At 31.2% G+C, this 6,499-nt stretch overlaps 1 long non-coding RNA gene across 1 annotated transcript; it reads right to left on the bottom strand.

Moving 5' to 3' along the window:
* Positions 1–5,005: 5,005 nt before the first annotated feature.
* Positions 5,006–5,823, bottom strand: LOC108760385 (uncharacterized). Its single transcript, XR_001940082.1, has 3 exons — positions 5,694–5,823; positions 5,161–5,351; positions 5,006–5,059 (listed from the first exon to the last, which is right to left on the bottom strand). It is a non-coding gene; the product is annotated as an uncharacterized LOC108760385 (long non-coding RNA).
* Positions 5,824–6,499: the final 676 nt, after the last annotated feature.

The raw sequence follows: 6,499 nt of genomic DNA, 5'->3' as shown, positions 1-6,499 counted from the left end.
GTGGCATCCACAAATTGTCAGACAGGTGGAAAAAATGTATATCTAGCGATGGGCAATACTTAGAATAAAATATTTTTTATCATTTCCATGCAATAAACGTGTATTTTCTATTAAAAAATTCCGGTTTCATATTTACATACCTGGGGGCCTATCACGAATTTTCGGTTCGCATTTAACATTTTCGCACTTTGATCTCACGTGAGAATTCTCACCGAATCACGTAGCTCACGGGTGAAAATGCGAAGTAACCACACTAGTTATGTCGAATTTTACAGTTTTACACATTTCTATGAATGTGTAAGTGATATGTGTGTACCGCATTAAGGATTTCGGTCTTATATATTTATATTAATGTAAGTTTCGATATTTTATAATAATAAAACTAAATAGATATATACTATATTACAAATACAATTCCCAAATTGCACACAATAGTCCAAGACTGTTTTAAAAATATAAAGACATCCTGAAAACTTATTCAGCCCTAAGATAAATATAACCTCACTATACTGTTTCATCAACTTTTGCAAAGTGATACATTTATTCATAAATAAATATATTTCAGAACTTGACTGAATGTTATTATTTATTACAGAAATATATTTGTTCAAGATGAATGTCACCGTTGCTCAAAAAGAAATGCTTTTAAAGTATATGTCCGATAATGTAGAATTTGCTCGAGGAAGACTCCGCTCAAGTGGAGAAAACAAAGCTAAAATAGTAAGTATACACATTTAATTACTCGACCATCCCTAATAGAAAGTGTTATGATTTATATTCATCAGATTCTTTCCAACAAAAGTGCTAGCAATAATAATTTTTACGTAAATAAGCGTTTTTCGCTGCTCAACTTTTTGTTTTCACTTTTGTTTTTCGCTTCTTCCTGTCCTTGGCGATACTATATATTTCAGTTATATAATAAATCATTCTCGTTGTTTGTTCGCAATTTTTTTATTTCCACTACTATTGCGCTTACTTAGGGCCTCAGACAAATTTGCATAATTGCATAAACATATTGATAAGGAAATTGATTGGTCTATGAGCAAATGCATAAGGAAATGGATCAATCTATTTCCTTATGCATTTGCTCATAGACCAATCAATTTCCTTATCAATATGTTTATGCAATTATGCAAATTTGTCTGAGGCCCTAAGTAAGCGCAATAGTAGTGGAAATAAAAAAATTGCGAACAAACAACGAGAATGATTTATTATATAACTGAAATATATAGTATCGCCAAGGACAGGAAGAAGCGAAAAACAAAAGTGAAAACAAAAAGTTGAGCAGCGAAAAACGCTTATTTACGTAAAAATTATTATTGCTAGCACTTTTGTTGGAAAGAATCTGATGAATATAAATCATAACACTTTCTATTAGGGATGGTCGAGTAATTAAATGTGTATACTTACTATTTTAGCTTTGTTTTCTTAAGGAAATAGATTGATCCGTTTTCTTATGCAATATGTTTATGCGATTATGCAAGTTTGTCTGGATAGGCCTTTAATCATAGTGTTGCAATTAATGTCATCTAAAGTTAATCGCTAACAAAGAGTATAAATAATAATGTATAAACATTTTTTAATTCTGTGAAAATTCATAAATGTGAAATGACGTTTTGATATAGAAAAATGCTCACAAAATGTGTAGAGAACTGACCAGAATTTTCAGATCCATTTCTTTGAGAATTCTTGGAAAAGCATGCACATTGTAACATATTTTTTAGCAAAATTGTAACGTAATTTATTTTATTTTTTTCATTCAAGAATACAATGTGGGACAACATTGCTAACATTTTAAACTGCTCAGGAAAAGGACCGATAAAAAACCAAACGAATGGGTTAAGGTATATAAAGTTACAGTAACAATTAATATTTATATTTACTTTTTGAATGTACATTAACATATTTGTAGTGTTGGAGAGATTGGAAAAGTGCTGTTTTGAAAAAAAAAGCTGATCAAAGGAGGCACATGCAAGGAACAGGAGGTGGACCACCAAAAGAAGTTTGTCTTGGGCCACTAGGAGAAGAACTGCTTATGATTCTAACCGATGAAACAGCTGGATTGCATGGTGTCCAAGGTGGTTTTAGTAGTACATTCGAATCGATTCCTTTGACGATAGACAATAACAAAACTTACATGAAAAACACACACACAGAACATATCAGCATATCAAAACACTTCTATTAATAAGAAGATGAAAACAACTTCTTCTGAAACTAGTACTTCTTCTAATTTTGATGTACGTAAATCTTTAATACATTTATTTCTGAACTTTCTTGATGTGATTACAAAAGCTTTAGCTATATACTTCAGAAATACGATTATTATGAAGTTTTTAAATACAAGTAATATATAAGTAATATATAATAGTAAAATATAAGTTTTAAAACAATACTCGACATATATTTGTTATACTTTTAGTGATTGCAGAAACCTGAATTTATATGCATTAGTATTACTCTAATAGCTTCTCTCAATTTATTTTTAATTTTACAGTTACAGCATTCTCCGCTTTCATCACATTCACCACCATCAAGGCATCATTCATCGAAATCATCTTACTCTCCACTTCCATCGCATTCACCACAACGTCCTCATTTTCCACACTCGATCTCACAGTATCCACTTCCATCGCATTCACCACAACGTCCTCATTCTCCACACTCGATCTCACAGTCTCCACTTCCATCACATTCATCATCTCAGTCGCAATCATCCGTCACATTCGCCACCTCATTATCCACTTCCTTCAGATATTCATTCCACTGACATCACATTTTTCTCTACTACCATCACACCAAATTTCTCCCGCATCACATCGTATACCTACTTCGGAATCTCAGAATATGCGACAACAATCAGATAATGGTGCACATTCGTTGAATATTCCACAAATTAACGAAATAACTCTCGACAAGCAGAGGTCTTGGGGAAAAAACCGATGTAATAAAGAAAACATTCAATATAAAGGTATTTCTGAGGCTTGTAAACTTCAATATATGTATATTATTGCATATGAATGTAATAAACAAGTAGTAGCACCTACTAACAGAAAGATATTACAGCCGTTGTAATATAGTTGCAAAAATATTAAATAAAACTGTGTAAACAGTTAAGAAAACTACACTATAATTGTGGTATTTTTCTGGAATTTATAAACTTTATTACATGATAAATAATAATAATTATAGATTCCAATAAAACACCATAATCATGGTATATTTTTTGTATGAAATATTGTGATATTTGTTACAAATTTATGTTATTTTTTAGAAAGTATAGTATGCTTGTTCATATAAGGTGTTGACGAATTTCAGGACATGGACCTCACACTGCTGCAGAAATAGCTGTGCAACAGTTGCAGTTCATGAAGAAGCAACATGAAGACCAACAACCAAGATGGAAAGAGCAAAAAGAATGGGAGAACACAGTTATTAATTTAAAAGAAAAAAAACTTGAAATTATGCAGCAATTGATGCAGAAAGTTAATCAACTCTATGAAACTTTTTAATTATAAAGAGCGTTACTTTACTTATACCAAAATTATATACCAAAGTGTTACTTTTAAGGAATGTGATTTTTTTTGTTTTTTTTTATATAATGCAATATTTTATATGCACTTAAGTTATGCAAATATTTAAGTTGTTATTGAATATAAACTCGTAATACTGCATAAATGTTTACAATAGATACATTGTGTAGAGGGGAACAATGTTGCATAATAATGAAATAGAGTTAAGGTTTTATGTTTCTATTTATTTTTATATGTTGTTAATACACCACTTGTTACAACGTTTATTACTCTATACCTTTTACCATAACTTCATTTATGTATTTGAAATGGAACGTGATGAAAAAAAATACACTTATATTCAATTTGTAAAATAATATAAAAATAGAAATTTATAGAAAATATATAAAAATAGAAATTGTAGTCAACGACTACATAATGCTAATTATTATTATTAAAAAAATAAGTCCGAATAATCTGTTCTCACACATTATGACCTGTAACAGGAACGTTTTGGACGTCATTAAATCTTTCCTGATTTGCGCGATTATGATCTATATCAATTTCGTCCAAATAAAAGTCTTCCATTGCCTCCGGCAACTTCCACTAGAATACAAATATTGTGCAGTACTGCGCAAGCATTAATAATCACAACTGTAGCAAACAAATATTTGTAAAAATTGTAAAAACTAATATCCATAATAATTTCTATCAATCTGATATGTTTTACTAAGGAGGATATCATGCTTAATCTGACTACTTCTTAAAAATATAATTCAAAAAATCCTATTTCATTACAAAAAAATTATATTAATTCTTTTTTAATTCTTTACAAGATAGCCAATTACGACACAGGTAAATGAAGCATTTATATAATTAAAATAAAAAAAAATTTTAACCAGCTTTTTCAGGGGTGTAATGCAGTGTCCGATCTTTTCGTAAGCATCTCCATCTTCCTTTCCACAACCCAATACATCTTTCAATGGTTGATCTTGCTCGGACATGGTGTTCTGTATATCTTGCTGATGGACTTCCTTCAGGTTCGTGTAATTTCAGAGTCTTTAAATTAGACATCAAAGGGTACCCAGAATCACCTAAAGAAGAAGTATACAATAATGAACCTTTATTGTATTATATCGTAATATATGCATTCAATAGTTTTATTATGATTCTATACGTACCTAAGATCCAAGATCCCTTTTCTCCGTTGACAGTCATAGTGTTAAGGTTATCATATAACTGCGATGCCCGGAAAACTCTTGCGTCGTGAGTTCTACCACCGTTCAAGGCATTAATCGTTCTTATTTTCATTTCGAAATCGCATACCTTCATTTCATAAATCACTTTTTACATCTTACTATATATTGTATATGATGAAATTATTGTTACATAACTTGATTTCTACTTACTAATAGAACATTTAGAGAATGATATAATTTCCTATTTATATATATAAATGTTCCCGTTCTTGGTTTGGTGGAACTACCGCAATATGCGTCCCATCAATAACTCCGATAACGCCAGGGAATTGATATGTTGCTCAAAATCTGGAATGATATTTTTATAATTATCATTGTACATGTACTTTATACATTTTTATATATTACATATAGTATAATAATAGATCTGGAATTATGTGGGATACTACTTTTCTTTAATTTGTTGCTTGCTTTCCTCTGAAATTGGAAATTGCACCCATCGATTCATAAGGCGTTGTAATGCATTAGCAGTACGACGAATCGCACCACTGACTGACGCTTGACTCATCGATGTATCGTCACTTTTTCCAACTCGCTTTTGGTATGAACCACTTGCAAAGAAATTAAGGGCTGCAAGTACCTACAACATTTAAATAAAATATTAATATAGTCATACTGAATTTAAATAATTCAAAAACTATTGTATGCTCTCTCTATCAATGTTGAGTATTATAAGAGATACACATTTAGAAATCTGTATACACAAACTATTCTTACATTTAGATGTAATGGAATTGCAGTAGCATTTACCACATTTTCCATATATGGTTCCAGTTGTTCTATTAAATTCCTTGCACACTCCCGGCTTAACCTTTAATTTATTTTTATTATTATTATATTATATCCTATCCTTTATTATTTACTTTTATAAAAATATATACATATAACCTCAAAATTCATTACATTATATAGATATACATACCTGTACATTTGCCGAAATTCATTTTCAGGGGTAGAAAAAGGATTGCTCACATCCCTTAAAAAACGCCATTTTAATTTCAGAGCGCGTTTTTCTTCCATGTGTACTCTTTCTTCTTCTTCGAGAATAGCACACATTGCTATATTCGCCATGTTTAAAATTGACTGCTTTATAAATATTCACGTCAATGGTAATCTTGCTTCTTATTGGCTTTCGCAACTCAATCTCACTCTATCGCCATCGAAAGACTTGTCAAAAAGTGACGCGTTATAATTCTGACATTTTCACCATGTAACAATTAACGTGATACCGAATAGCACTCATTTCTGACATATTCACCACATTCGATTTTCGTGATAGACCCCCTGGTAAATACTTACATGTACGTTTTAAATAGTTAAGGGGGACAAACCTGAAAGGGGGTAAGCGACATGTATATATAGAATTAACGTACTTACCTGTAATTCCAGCGGGAGACGAATTCAGCAACGTCCTCACATCCTGTGTTGTACCAGAAGATAAAGTGAAAATCAAATAAAAAGATATAAATTCTACGTTAAAATGTAGGAAATGGATAAATGAGCATGACTAGCGATGCGAGCGCGGAGAGCGCGCGAAGCGAACGACGATAGGGATGGGCGATGTTTGCCGATTAATCGAAATGGTCGATAGTTTTTTTCGAATAATCGATTAATCCACTCGATGTTCTTCTCAGCGATGCATCGACGCATCGATTTTTTATGTCTTTTTATGTTAAACATCGGTATTTTTAAAAAAAATTATTTTTCATCTAATAAGGTCGTGTCACA

The sequence above is a fragment of the Trachymyrmex cornetzi genome, unplaced genomic scaffold (genome assembly GCF_001594075.2).
Source record: "Trachymyrmex cornetzi isolate Tcor2-1 unplaced genomic scaffold, Tcor1.1 scaffold1079, whole genome shotgun sequence".
NCBI classification, from domain to species: domain Eukaryota; kingdom Metazoa; phylum Arthropoda; class Insecta; order Hymenoptera; family Formicidae; genus Trachymyrmex; species Trachymyrmex cornetzi.
The sequence above is the reverse complement of the archived record's forward strand: the minus strand, read 5'-3'. Positions and strand labels throughout refer to the sequence as shown.